Source organism: Pinus tabuliformis, chromosome 4_2, assembly GCF_031772625.1.
Source record: "Pinus tabuliformis cultivar Carrire ecotype Pingquan chromosome 4_2, CPIR1, whole genome shotgun sequence".
Taxonomy (NCBI): domain Eukaryota; kingdom Viridiplantae; phylum Streptophyta; class Pinopsida; order Pinales; family Pinaceae; genus Pinus; species Pinus tabuliformis.
The window spans coordinates 915,775,146-915,791,127 of NC_142304.1; positions in this window are offsets into that span (position 1 = coordinate 915,775,146).

A 15,982-nucleotide genomic window follows, 5' to 3' on the forward strand; every position below is an offset into this window, starting at 1 on the left:
TCACAAAAACATTCTAGTTCATAACAAAAATTATTCCATTACATTTTCACTTGATTAGGTTAGGCATTTTATAGATTTACTAGCTCACTAGTTCTCAAATTTCTAGATTTTTGACTGGTAATTTTGTGCTATTTTTTAGCATGGGTTAACAGAGGTCCTTTTGAGTGATTCTATCAGAAATGGGGACCTAAGACATCCTAGTTAATAACAAAATTCGTTCCATCCAATTTGGATTTGATTTGCTTGGTCATTCGATGAATTATAATTTCGTATAGTAAATTTGTAGCATCCTGTAGGAAAACCTGTTTTGAGACCGAATTGAGAAAAATCACCATTGAAGTTGGGATTAGGCCTCTACTTGACCTCCATGCCATCAAGACCATTTTAAACCTCTTTCTCCACACTTGTCTCCCTTGCCAAATATCAAGGAAATATTAGCATTTGCATTTATAAAGAAAAAAGATTGAAAAAAATGAGTTCTTTTATATTTACACATGCACATAGTAGTTAGTACTCTCTAGATCAGATTTCATGCTCAGTTAGTTTAAATCATCACATATGATAAATATGGTTAAGATAGGTTTCTTTCACATTTATTTCATTATCTTTATGCAATTAGAATAGGTTTTTTTCCTTGTACTTTCTTTCTTGCAATAGGTTAAGGTTGCATTTCGAACATTTCATTTCATGAAATTAGTTTAAAATTTGACTTCAGTAGATGCACTCCATTACATCATGACAACAAAGGAAGGAAACATTGTATGCTGCACATATAGTGCCACTACCTCTTAAGTTTGTACGAAACCTGGGTTGATAATTAAAGTCGGTAGCCTTGGGAGTTGCAGCTTTCTTGTTGCAATATCGAGGCTCGTCAATAACCATTGTCAACATACCATTTATTTTCTTATTTTTGGACATATAACATGAGAGCACACTCTTCCTTCTCTTGTTTCTTCCATACTATTGGATTTATAGGAGGACATTTTTTCTTGCCTCTGTTTTGAGATCTGATTAGACTACTGCAATATTGTGCTTTGTGCCCATATTTGTTGCATATGTAGTATTCAACATAATTCTATAGAGGAGAAAATTAATTGCCTCTTCTAATATTATTTTCATAAACACCTATAGATTTTTTGCTTAAATAGTTGTTGATTAGAAGTTTTATTTCATAATTTCTTCTTGCATAGGATCCACAATCAACTACCTTATGACCAAAATTATTGCAAGAATAATAATGTCCATAAAAGAAATTTTGGTACCTATATGAATATTTCCTATTAAATGGATAGCTTTGTTGAATATGATTTTCCTACCTTCTTTGCTATAACATTTTTGATTCATAGTTGCATTTCAGCATTTTAGCATGCTTGCATGGGTTCCATGTTCTCCTTTTTCTAATTTCATTGCACATCTCTTGAATTTTTTTGGATTATTCAACATTGTTTTAATTAAAGAAGATTCATGGCTTTGTTTTCTTTTTAAAATTTTATTGAGTGCATTAGCATAATTGATAGGTTTTTACTTTCTTTTTTTATTGTTGTTGATCTTGAATCTCACTTGGGTTCTTTGGTTTCTCTTCATAACCAATACTTGTATTTAGTAATGGAGATCTATAAATAATAATGATGTTATCTAATGACTTAGAACCTTTTTAATTAGTAATTTCAAATATTGATTGAGAAAATCTAAGACATTATCTAATTATTTTCTTCAAAATTAATTTCTTTTGCCAATCTTTTATAGTGTTCTTCTTTTTTTTTTAACTACTTCGACAAAATCTCCTTTATCATTTTGGTTTCTTCTAGTTCAATTTTTAGAAGAATGACAGAATCTGCATGACAATATTCATCCATATATTCTTGCAATTGTTTTTCTAATTGATTTACTCTTCTTTTTAGAGGTCTTAATTCTTCTAGGGAACATACGAGTTCTCCTTTAAAATCCACTTCCGCTTCAATCTCTTCTTAAACATTTTGATCACTTATAGCTATGAATAAATCTCTCCTCTTTCATCTGCATACATCATTTCATTGATTTCACAATAACTATGGTCTTTGGGGTACAAGCTTCTCTTTTTGATATTTCATCTTCTTTTATGATCACAAGGTTTGATTTTTACTTTATCATCACTATCATTCAATTTTGCAAAAGGAAATTTGGATGTGTAGTGGTCTATTCTACCATATTTGAAACATTTGAATGGAAGGCTACCTTTTATATTTCCAATTTCAATTTTAAACTTTCCTACAAATTTGGCTTCCTCTTCATCTAATTCATGATTGGAGTGTTCCTGAACCTTATGCTTGTTTATTTCTTTGGTTGATTTATGTAGCTTCTTTGGATCCTATTTTCTCCTTCCCCTTTATTAACTTGTATGTAGTAAGATTTCCATGAAGAGTATCCATATTAAGGCTTTTAATGTCTGATAATTCCTCAATAGCTCAAAATTTTGGATTAATCCTTGAGGGAAGGGAGCTTAATTTTTTTCAAACAATATCATACTCCTTGAATTTCTTTCCAAGACCTATGATAGTGTTGAATATCTCATCCAAACAAAGAAAGAATGAGGCAATATATTCATCGTCATCCATTCTCAAACTTTTGAACTAAATTTTATAAGTTTGGTACTTAACTTCATTTACTTTATCATCTCAATCATTACAAATTGAAGCTTGTCCATAGGATCTTTGAAAAAATTGAAATTCATTACTTTGACAAATTTGGTATTAGATATACCGCTTAATATGGAATTATTTTCTATAGCATTATATGTATAGAGTGAATTTCCATTTGCATTAGAAGGATGAGTTCAAGGAACCTAATAATAATTTTAAATAGCCATCCAGACATCAATAACTAAAGACATAATGTAGGTACTCATTTTTATTTTCCAAAAGGCATTGTTTAATCCATGAAACTGAGGATCCTTGCTTGAAGAAAGTTCCTTGAGATCTACCTTCCAGTGATTAGTTGTCCTTGAAGGAACCTCACTCTGAAATCAATTGTTGGAAATATAATTATACTGAGAGGAGGGGTGAATTAGTATAATTTCCAATATTAACTAAGTAAAAAAATGCACATGTGAAAGAAATCACATTAACAATAAGAGGTGCACTAGATATGTGTGAAATAATTATTTTAGTAATCATGATAATGCATGAACCAACCAGAAGGAGGAACCAATCCCATAGGATTTTTTACTAGCACCAACTAGAAGGAGGTGCAGGTTTTAACGCCGTACAGAAATCACCTGCATACAAATTCAAAAAACAGAAAATAAACAATGGCGAGAGCATAACACATAAAACACATATACATAGAGATTTTCCCCTGGATCCCAAAACCGGCACTACCAGATTGATTTTTCATTATATTCCTTTCAATGTTACAATACATATATATACATGTTGAAGCATCCAATACCATGGACCAAAAACCATCACGCCCAAAACCATGTGCGAAAACCATGCACAAAACCATAGGTAGGTCTGCCCACCTAATATAGGGTCCCAAAAAAATTTCCCGGGTCACTGCCCTGGACCCCATAGAAGGGGGTTAACTTCCCCCTCTAACCCCCTTGTTTGACTAGGGGTGCTAGTTGTGGAAAGAATATAACACAACCCAACATTCTACCACTTGTTGTTTTCTTTCCATAGGGGGCCACATGAGAGCTTAGTCATTTATCCAGCCCTGCAACGCCCATTGTTTCTCTACACAAAGAGAACTTCTCAAAGCTCACAGATTTTGTCAATGCATCTGCAGTATTCTTCAAAGTGTTTACCTTTACTAGCAACACCTTTTCGTCTTCTATCATATCCCTCACAAAGTGGTATTGAACATCAATGTGCTTTGTCTTTGAATGGTAAGCAGGGTTCTTTGCCAAGAAAATTACACTTTGGCTGTCACAGTCTATCCTTATAGCTCCCTGTACTAACCCCATACTTGAACACAATCTCTGCAACCAAACTGCTTCTTTGCTTGCATGAGTGGCTACCATGTATTCTGCCTCTGTAGTTGATAGTTCCACTACCGATTGTTTCTTACTCATCCAACTGATTGCACCTCCAAATAGGTTAAACACATACCCACTTGTAGATCTTCTCTGATCCAGATCTCCAGCCTAGTCTACATCAACAAAGCCACAAATATCCAAAACTATGTCCAATCGTGGTCTTCCTTAGTAGAAAAAACCATAATCACTAGTGCCACGCAAATACCTGAAAACCCGCTTCACTATTGTCCAATGCTCCTTTCCTGGTTTTGACATAAACCTGCTCAAGACTCCCACTACATGTACAATGTCTGGTCTAGTACAGACCATCGCATACATCAGGCTACCGACTGCACTTGCATATGGAACACGAGACATGTCCTTTTCCTCTTCTCGTGTCTTCGGACACTGTTCAACAGATAAATTTACACCTACAGGAATAGGAACTTTCACAGGTTTATTATCCTACATATTAAGCCTCTGCAGTATTGTCTCAACATACTTCCTGTGGTTTAACTAGAGCTTCCTCTTTGCCTAATCTCTTTAATTTCCATGCCTAAAATATAGTTTATAACACCAAGATCTTTCATTTCGAATTTGGAGGACAATGGGGTCTTCAAATCCTGGATAGTTTCTTTGTCATTTCCAACCAGCAACATATCATCCACATACAAGACCAAATAAATAACATGGTCTCCAATTAATTTAAAATACATACAGTGATCTACTTTGCTTTTGATGAAGCCAAGTCCCCGTATAAATGTATCAAATTTCTGATACCATGTCCTTGGTGACTGTTTTAACCCATACAGAGACAGTTTTAACTTGCATACCAGTTCTTTCATAGCCTTCACCGCAAAGCCTTCAGGTTGCTTCATGTAGACCTCTTCTTCTAAATCCCCGTGAAGAAATGTTGTCTTCACATCCATCTATTCTACCTCAAAATCAAAAGTAGTAGTAACAGATAAAAGTAATCTAATAACAACTACCTTGGCAACAGGAGAAAAAATATCACCAAAATCAACTCTCGACACTTGGGAATAACCTTTTGCTACCAATTGAGCTTTGTATTTCTCCACCTTTCCTTTTGCATTTGTCTTCTTCTTGAACATCCATTTGCTGCCAGTGGGTTTCCTTCCAGCTGGAAACTCCACCAGATCCCAAGCGTCATTTTTGTGCAAAGATTCCATTTCATTAACCATGACCTTTTTCCAGAGTTTTCCATTCCATGAATCTACGGCTTCCTTCATAGTTCTAGGATCATCATCAGTAATAGGTAAAGCAAAATTTGAATAGAAAGAAGATGGGCTATATCTTTCTGGTTGCCTTCTTTCTTGAACTGATCTTCTCACACCCAGAGTTTGTGGCTCTTCATCTTCTGATTCCTCTTTTGCTGTAGAGTCTAATTCTTCCTCCTTAAGTTCAAACTCTATCTTCTCAAGTTCCTTTGGTTGGACTTCATGTTTAATAACATCTTTCACCTCTTTGAACACCACATCTCAGCTGTACACAACCTTCCTTGTCACTGGGCTCCAAAGCTTATAATCCTTTAAACCATCCTTATACCCAATAAAGATGCACTTTTCAGATTTACTATCTAACTCGGTTATTTTATCCTTTGGAACATGTACATATGCATCACATCCAAATACCCTCATATGTGAAGAAGATGGTTTCTTACCCCCCATACCTCTTGTGGATTCTTATCCTCCAACATTGATGAAGGTGATCTGTTAACCAGGTAACATGCAGTCTGCACTGCCTTTGCCCAGAATTCCTATCCTAACCTGGCACCACTGAGAATGCTTCTTGCCCTTTCAATCAACGTCTTGTTCATTCTTTCTATGACTCCATTTTGATCAACTGTGTCTGGATTAGTCTTCTGCCATGCGATACCACACTTCTTACAGAATTCTTCAAATTCCTTCTTGCAAAACTCTCTACCATTATCTGTCGTCAACACCTTTATCTTCTTCTCTATCTGGTTTTCCACTAGAGCCTTAAATTCTTTAAACTTGTCAAAGACTTCAGATTTATTCTTAAGGAAATATATCCAGGTATTCCTTAAGAAGTCATATATAAATGATACATAGTACATAAACTTACCTAGTGATGGAACCTTCAAAAGTCCAAACACATCACTGTGCACAAGCTCTAATATGTGTTTTTCCCTCTTAACTCACCTGATTTTTCTTCCCATATACACAATTTTCACAAAAATAAAAATCCAGAGAGCTATTAGTCATACCTTTTACCATACCTTTACCATGAAGTGTTCAAAGGCCCTTCTCTCCAATATGTCCAAGCCTTTGATGCCATAGCATGGTCTTTTCTCCAGAGACCACTAAAAAAAAACAATGCTACCTTGCAGCTTGTACATAGTTCCAATTTGAACTCGCCACATCAATGCCAGTGCTCCCCGAACCATCTTGCAGGTATCTTTCTTGAACACTATTTTTACACCTGCATCATCCAGCGTGCTTATAGAAATTAGATTTATGGATAATGTAGGAATATGCAGAACACCCGAAAGTGTTCTAATCCTTCCACCTTGCAAGTTCAACTTGACTTTTTCACGACCAACGATTCTAGCCTTCCTGCCATCCCCCAAAAAGACATCAACACCATCATATTTCTCATACTCGCAGAACCACTCTCTATGGGGAGTGAAGTGAAGGATGCACCTGAGTCAATCAACCATGCCTCATGATCTACATGTGTACTTGAAGAAGCCAAGTACACATCCCCACCTTCATTTGAGGTGGTTTCTTCCTCTGTAGAAGGAGCATCATCAGATCCCTTTCCTTTGTCAGGATCTTTAGATTTACAGTCCCTTTTGTAATGCCCTTCCTTTCTGCATTTCCCGAACACCTTTATAGGTTTTCCTAGAGATTTAGATCTCCCTCTAGATTTAGATCTCCCACTCGATGACTTATTTTTGTTTTTGTTATGGGACCTTCCTCGTATAGACAAGGCATCACCATTCTGGGTCTCCATATTTTTCCGTTTCATCTCCTTCATCAGTAAGGATGAGACTATTTCATCAAACTGCAAGGTAGTTGCATTGATACCTATTGCAATAACTAGAATATCCCTCTGGTAGAGAACACAACAAATTGATGCACTTATCTTCATCCTTAATTTTAATATCAACAGATAATAACTGACTTTCCATAGTATTAAATGCATTTATATGCTCTGTCACCGAGTCTCACCTTTCATCCTCAGGTTATACAACTTTTTCCTTAGGAACAATTTATTCACCAGAGGCTTAGATTGGTATAAAGTCCCTAATATGTCCCACAAAGCCTTCACCGTAGCTTCCCCTTATACATTCAACAATAATGAATCTGAAACACAAATCATATTGTGCTCTTTTCCTTTCGATGCAACTTCTTCCATTATTCATCGGACATTCATGTTGGTTTAGTACCTGGATCTACTGTGATCCATTGATCTTTATCTACCAACAGATCCTCCATCTTGAGTTTCCATAACTCAAAACTCTGACCATTGAATTTCTCGATCTCTATCTTTCCACTACTCGCCATCTTCTTTCACCACCAGAACCGATCCCGCAGATCTCCCACTGAATGGGGTCTACCATAGGCCCAGGTGAAACCCATTAGCAACAAAGGGGTCCCTTGAAGCCAAAACAACTCTGATACCAAATGTAGGTTTTAACCCCGTACAGAAATTACTTGCATACAAATTCTAAAAACAAAAAATAAATAATGGCGAGAGCATAACACATAAAACACATATTTTCCCCTGGATCCCAAAACCGGGACTACCAGATTGATTTGTCATTATATTGCTTTCAATGTTAGAATACATGTATATAGATGCCTAAGCATCCAATACCATGGACCGAAAACCATCGCGCCCAAAACCATGTGCAAAAATCATGCACAAAACCATAGGTAGGTCCGCCCACCTAATATAGGGTCCCAAAAAATTTCTCGGGGCACTGCTTTGGACCTCGTAAAGGGGGCCTAACCAACCTCCTCTAACCCCCTAGTTTGATAAGGGGGGATAGTCGTGGAAAGAATATAACACAACCGAATAGGAGGCACCAACCACATAAGAAATAAATAAATCGACCTAATGAATGCTTAACCAATTCCTTTTTGTATGCTTTCATATTTTGTATCTTACTTAGTATTTTGAAACTTTAGTGCATCTCATAGACTGAGGATTGGTGTCCTCATCTCTTTAACAAATTGGAGATTGCTATATTTGTAATTTCGTGATTACAATAGGATTAATGTCATATCCTTGACAAGTTGAAGCCTGCTAAATTTTTAAGTGGGTTCTTACAAAGGATTAATGTCCTCACAAATGATTGTAATCAATTGAAGATTGTTTTCAAGTGTTTCGTCTTCAAGATTTAACTTGCACTTTAATTTCTATGTTCATACATTATGGATGATTGATTATGTGATATGAATTCAATTTTCAACATTAATTAAGTAAAAAATTATTACAAGTAATGAAATATTTATTTACACCCCCATGTATTTCCAACAATTGGTATCATAGCCAACTTATTCAAGAACAATATAAGAATTGGAAGAATTTATTACGAGGGGCCATGGCCAGTCGAGAAGCATCAATAAAAATTCCTTTCTTTTATGGAATAAATTTTTTCTTTTGGAAGATAAGAATGAGAACACACTTGATGTTTCTTGGGGTCAATGTTTGGCATTCTATTATAGATGGATATAAGGTCCCATCCTCTCCTCCAACTATGTAATATGGGATAAAGGCTTATGCATCCAATGAAAAAACTATGAACTCCATTTTAAGTGGCTTATTAGATTCAAAATTTGTTAAAGTTATGCAATGTGAATTAGCTAAAGAGATGTGGGACAATCTTGTAAGAAACTATGAAGGAGATGACAAAGTAAAGAAGGAAAAACATTCAACTTTTTGGAGACTTTGGAAGCTTGTAAATTATTGATGTAGAGGATGTTGCTTCTTATTTCCTTCAAGTAGATGAAGTGGTTACTTGTCTCAAATGGTTTGGTGAATAAGTTAAAGAAACAATGGTTGTTCAAAACATTTTGAGGTATCTTCCTCTGCATTTTGATGCCAAGGTATCTTCCATAGAAGAATTAAGAGATTTAGAGTCTAAAAATGGAAGAGCTTCGTAGAATTCTCTACACATATGAAATGAGGACAAAAAATTCGTCACATAAAGTAGAAACATTTAAAGCATATAAGAAGTCAAGAAAATGCAAGTTTGGAGACTATTCCAGTGATGGATCTCATATAGAAATGGCTCAACTAGTCAAAAAACTTAAGAGAGAATCCAAGTTCAAAGATCATTTAACTCTCATATGTTTTATCTATGGTAAGATATGACATTTTGTTGTTAAGTTTCCTTATAGGGAGGATAGTGATGATGAATAAAAACATAGAAAAAGGGAATTAAGAGGAAAATATTTCAAAAATAAAAATATCTATTGTTGTAACCAAAATAACACTAGCATAAGGAGTTGATGCTCAACGAGTCTTTCCCAATACTCACCAAACAAGTGTGTGATAAAGTAAGTAATGAGATCCAAGATGAAATTAATACATAAGCATAGACTTATAAATGAGAAGTTAATAAATGTGCACTTGAAAACATCTTAGGTTGGTGTAGACTAATAGATCAGAAAAATATGTTAGAGATGCTACTCCTAAGAAAAGATATTTCTCCAAGCCACCTAGATCCAAATTATTGCACAAAGCATTGACAAACAAAAATAATATTTCTTTTTGTAGAGGGAAAATTAACACATATAAAGGAAAATTACATCAAACCATAACAACATAAATGCAATGGATGTATGGGATGGGAATCATCAATTTGCATTAATCAATCAACATAATACAAAAGTATACCATTCAAAAAGTGAAACCTCTTCTTTATTTTGTAATCCTAGCTTTCTCTCAAAGATGGTCTCTAAATAATTAGACAAAATGATAGAACTCTCTCATAAATATTCATTATCTTTTACTCACTCTTTTCCTCTCAACATGATTTAATTATAAAGGCCATTTTCGTTCCCTAGAAGTATGTATTTTGACACCTAAGGTCTCGAAAAGTTTTGAAACCTCTAAAATAATTCACCCCTAACCAAGTCATGAACAATTAGATTGAATTGATCTCCTCAGGAAGGAAAAAAATCTAGAATTATTAGCAAAGAAGCAAGTTGTGCAATAGAAACCTGCATTTAATTACTTATAGTATACACTAGAAAATGGACTCTAGACGCATGTTGTCAATATGAAACTAGCATTTTTGCTATAAAATTGGAAAAATCAAGAGGAAAAGGTATGCATCTTGGTCAACAAGTAAAAGGTCTCTCCTACTAACTTAACGTGGGTAAAAAGGATATAACATTTTCCTCTTAATGCATGAGGTTAAAAGAGAAATTGATGGCCAAAACGCATTAAAAAATATAGAGCTCAAAGTGGAAGGAAGGAGCTAGGACTTTAGAGTTAGAACAGAGGAAGTCATATGTGAAATATGAACCATACTAGTATCATCCCCACGTTCGGAATAACCATGCTTGGTCATAAAGAGAAATTTAACATGGATACCAATTTACATACTAATCTATGACATTAAATGCTAGGACATGGCCATGAGGAATACATAGTGGATCCATGTGACAAACTAGAAGATCATAGCCACCACAAATATGACATGGATCTATGTCATATTATGCATCAGTAGGACTATGACACATAGAAAGAAGGTGTTGGGTCCCTATAATACTAGTGATTACCCCATTACTATTGTAGTTATACCCCTTATTTATATTGTTGTGCCCCCATTACCCCCATATTGTTATTAATGTGCCCATAGAATCCCTCTATTGTTATTTTTGTGGCTTTATATTATTATTGTTAGGTCGGCTGGATTATATTGTGACTCCTTAGACTCCTATATATAGAAAGGAGGTTTTGTCATTTGAATCATCCAAGAATTGTTCATTTATGTAATGTAAAGGAGGTTGCCCCTCGAAGAGGCTGAATTCTAAGGCGTGGATCTCTCTTTTCTATCTTTTGTGAGCTGGTTTCATAACATTTGGTATCAGAGCTTTGGATTCTAGGGTTTCGCTGCTCCAAACAGGTCATCGTGGCATTTTCGCTATAACTGTTTTTCTGTGATGTTTCAGAAGTCACAAAAAAAACCCATTTGAGAAGAAATCGCGCTGAACCTTGGGTCCAAATTTCAGAGCTTTTCGCACGATATTTTCGGAGATATGATCTCAGGAAGTTGGTCTTTTTGCAGACTCCTGAATTACACTCAAAACAGGTGACCTGGGGAAAATCGTCATAACTTTCTTTCTGAGCATCAGATTGAAATTTCGTAAGAAGTTACAGAAAGAGGATGGACTGTAGTTTTCTTTTATATTTTTTCAGAGTCAAAGGTTGAAACAGTGACACGTGGCACTTCATACAAGTTTTCTCTACTGAACTAGTCTATAATCAGGTCACTGCGGGAGATTGTGCATAACTCTTTCTTGGAGAATCCAATTTGGTTCAGACTAGTGGCATTGGAAAGAGGACACAGAAGGCTACTACAAGTCACAATTTCAGAACTGGATGATTCGAAATTACAGAGATACATCAGATTCAATATCAGGCTTCTATAAAGTAAAAAAAGGTGTGTAGTTTTTATTTTTTATTTTTGCATAAGCTTGGTTTGAAGGAATTCAAAGGGCATAGTAAAGCATTATTATCGGTAACTGATGCCCCGAGGAAAGAAAATGCAAACACCTAGTAAGGAACCTGAAAGCTCTAGCATGACTCATGAAGAAGAGGAAGAAATGCTACATGATATATCAAAATTACAAGAAGTGCAACAAATGTCACGCTCACAAAAGCTAACAGATGCTAAGATAAATGGCGTGGAATCTAAGATAAAGGGAATGGAAGCTAAGATGGACGATTGAAGATAGATTTGTAGACAGATTTGAAGAAAGACATGGCAAATTGAAGACAGATTTGAAGACAGACATGGCAGATTTGAAGACAAATTTGACAAATTTTCTACAAGAAAATACTTACTAATGGTGAAAAGGTTGTAAAGGAAACTCATGATGTGAACAAAAGAAATGTTAATCATGATTCCATAGACTCTAATGTTGGATCGAAGACCCACCATATTCCAAAAATCGATATGAGGAAGTTTGATGGCAAGGATCCCGCCACATGGATATTACAGATGGAGCAATTCTTCGATCTCAATAATGTGCAAAACACACAAAAGGTACGTATGGCAACTTTATATTTGGAACCAAATCAGTTTGTATGGTATCAATGGCTTTGCTCTCGTAAACAATTTATCACTTGGGCAATTTTTACGGAAGAATTGATAGCACATTATGAGGATACAAAAAGCAACACTTTTTTTAGCCAATTGATAAGTCTCAAACAAAAGGGTTCAATAATGGAGCACATTGAGGAGTTCCAAAAATTGAACATAAGGGTAAAAGATATTCCAGAGGAGCATAGGATTGATGTGTTCATAGGGTCTTTAAAGGATAATATCCAACATGATGTTCGCCTTTGGGAACCTGATTCATTAGAGAAGGCATTCAGGTTAGCAAGAAAAATGGAAAGCAAAATTATGGCAACCAGGAAGCATACCACTCACAACTATAAAGACGGAAGTGTTGTTGCCCCTAGTCTTCCACAACCTATAAGGTTGACACCACAACAATTGGAAGAAAAAAGAGCAAAAGGGCTTTGTTACAGTTGTGATAGCAAATACACTAAAGGTCATAAGTGTGCTGAGAAGAAATTATTCTACATAGATTGTGAAGAGGAAGAAGAAAAGGAGCAAGAAAGGTCAAAAGAAGAGATATACTCCAGGAACAAAGCCTAGATGAAGAACAAATAAATCCACCATATCTTGTAATGCATTGGCGGGAATTACCACTCCTCAAACCATCAAGATAGAAGGACAAATCAAGAAGAAAAAGGTAATAGTGTTGATTGATTCAGGAAGCACCCACAATTTTATTCATTGTAGGGTAGCAAAAGAATTGAATTGCTTCCTATATCCAGCACCAGAGTGTCAAGTGATGATTGCAAATGGAGGAACAATAAATTGCTCTGGAAAGTGCCATAATATCAAGCTATCCATGGGAGAATATGTATTGACTAGCCCAATGCTTTCCATTCCAATGGGAGGTGCTGATGTTGTACTAGGAGTCCAATGGCTACAATCCTTGGGTACAATAGCTTTTAATTTTCAAGAACTTTTCATCAAATTTTCTGTGGAAGGAAAGGAAGTTGAATTAAGGGGTATTGCAGGGAAACCAGGAAAGATAATCAGCTCTAATGGTATGACAAAGCTTCTAAAAAAGGAGCAAAGGGGTGTAATTGCACAATTATGTTCGCTAGATGTTTCCACATTAGAATCATCTATTTCTCCAGATCTCCAAAAAGTCCTGGACAATCATTCCAAGGTATTTGAGACTCCCAAAGGTCTCCCACCTATGCGTGATCATGATCATGCTATTCATCTGATTCCAGGAAGTGTTCCTCCAAACATCAGGCCGTACAGATATCCCTATGTCCAAAAAAGTGAAATTGAACGTATGGTTGCAGAAATGCTAGAGGCTGGTATAATTCAACCGAGTCAAAGTTCTTTCTCTGCTCCAGTAGTATTGGTGCACAAGAAGGATGGATCATGGCGCATGTGTCCGGATTATAGGGAGCTCAACAAGCTCACTATTAAAGATAAGTTCCCCATTCCTGTCATTGATGAATTACTGGATGAATTGCATGGATCAATTTACTTCACCAAGTTGGATCTTCGTTCAGGATATCATCAAATCAGAATGAAGATTGAAGACATTCCGAAAACGGCATTTAGAACTCATGAGGGTCATTATGAATTTTTGGTCATGCCTTTTGGCCTTACCAATGCACCTTCAACATTTCAAGGTTTGATGAATTCAATTTTCAAACCATTCCTTAGAAAATTTGTGTTAGTATTTTTTGATGATATACTAATCTACAGCAAGTCTTGGAAGGATCATGTTGAACATGTTGACAGGGTGCTACAACTATTGGAGGAGAAACAATTATATGCAAAAGATCCAAATGTTTCTTTGGAGTCCAGGAGGTGGAATATTTGGGTCATATTGTATCTCATGAAGGAGTTAAGGTAGACCCTACAAAATTAAAGCCATTAAGGAATGGAAAATCCCCACATCCATAAAGCATTTGCGAGGATTTCTTGGGTTGACAGGGTATTATCGCAAGTTTGTTAAGAATTATGGGAGAATAGCAGCACCTCTAACAACATTATTGAAGAAAGATGCATTTTCATGGACTCCGGAAGCAACAAAGGCCTTTGAACATCTTAAAGAGGCAATGTGCCAAGCACCGGTCTTAGCTACACCGGACTTCACAAAAACCTTTATTGTGGAATGTGATGCTTCAGGAAATGGAATTGGTGCTGTTCTAATGCAAGATGAAAGACCCATTGCTTTTGAAAGTCGTCCAATCAAGGGAAAGTTTTTAAGCAAAGCTATTTATGAGAAGGAAATGTTGGCAATACTCCATGCACTTAAGAAATGGCGACCCTACCTAATGGGAAGACACTTCAAGGTAAAAACAGATCATGATAGCCTTAAATACTTTTTAGAACAAAGATTATCCTCTGAAGAGCAACAAAAGTGGGTCACAAAGATGTTGGGTTATGACTTTGAAATCATCTACAAAAAAGGGAAGCAAAATGTGGTGGCAGATGCACTCTCAAGAAAGGATGAGGATGTGGAAGCATTGTTGTGCGCCATTTCTATTATCCAACCAGATTGGATAAATGAAGCAAGGGAGGAATGGAAGAATGACGAAGAAGTGTGGGCACTTATTCGAAAGCTACAACAAGATTCCAGTACGTCTGATACATTTAGCTGGAAAAATGATTCGTTATGGTACAAAGATCGCTTATACCTCTGTAAGAATTCCCAGCTAAAACAAAAGATTCTTATGGAATTGCACACTTCTCCTTAGGAGGGCACTCAGGATTTTTAAAAACTTACCACAGGGTTAAGAAGGAATTTTTTTGGGATGGCCTTAAATCAGATATTCAAAAGTTTGTGGCAGAATGTTTGGTTTGCCAACAAAATAAAGTTGAAACAATTAAGACACCGGGTCTATTACAACCTTTATCCATTCCAAGCCAACGTTGGGAGGAGGTTTCAATGGATTTTATCACAGGTTTACCCAAGTCTGAGGGAAAGAGTGTCATCATGGTGGTAGTTGACAGACTTACCAAGTATGCACACTTTTGTGCATTATCACATCCATTTAAAGCCAGTACAGTTTCTACTGCATTTATGGAAACAGTTCAAAAGCTACATGGAAACCCAAAGATTATTGTAAGTGACAGAGATCCCATTTTCACTGGAAATTTTTGGACAGAATTATTTTCTTGTCTTGGTACTCAGTTAGCTCATAGCTCATCTTATCATCCTCAATCTGATGGGCAAACTGAGATAGTAAACAAATGTTTGGAAGGATATCTTCGTTGCTTTGTATCTGATAAACAGACACAATGGGTCAAATGGTTGCCTCTGGCTGAATGGTGGTATAACACTTCCTTCCATACAGCAACAAAAATGACCCCATTTATGGCACTTTATGGGTATCAACCACCATCCATCACATCATATTTAAGAGAAAATTCTAAGGTTCAGGCAGTGGAACATCACATCGAACATCAACAACAAGTCCTCCAACTCTTAAAGGATAACCTCGTGTTGGCACAAAATAGAATGAAACAACAGGCAGATCAACATCGCAGTGAAAGAAGTTTTGATGTAGGTGATTGGGTATTCCTACGGCTACAACCATATAAGCAAATGTCCCTCAAGCAAGCTAAGAAGGATAATAAATTATCACCAAAGTATTATGGTCCGTACAAGGTGTTGCAAAAGATTGGTACTATGGCATACAAATTGGAGCTTC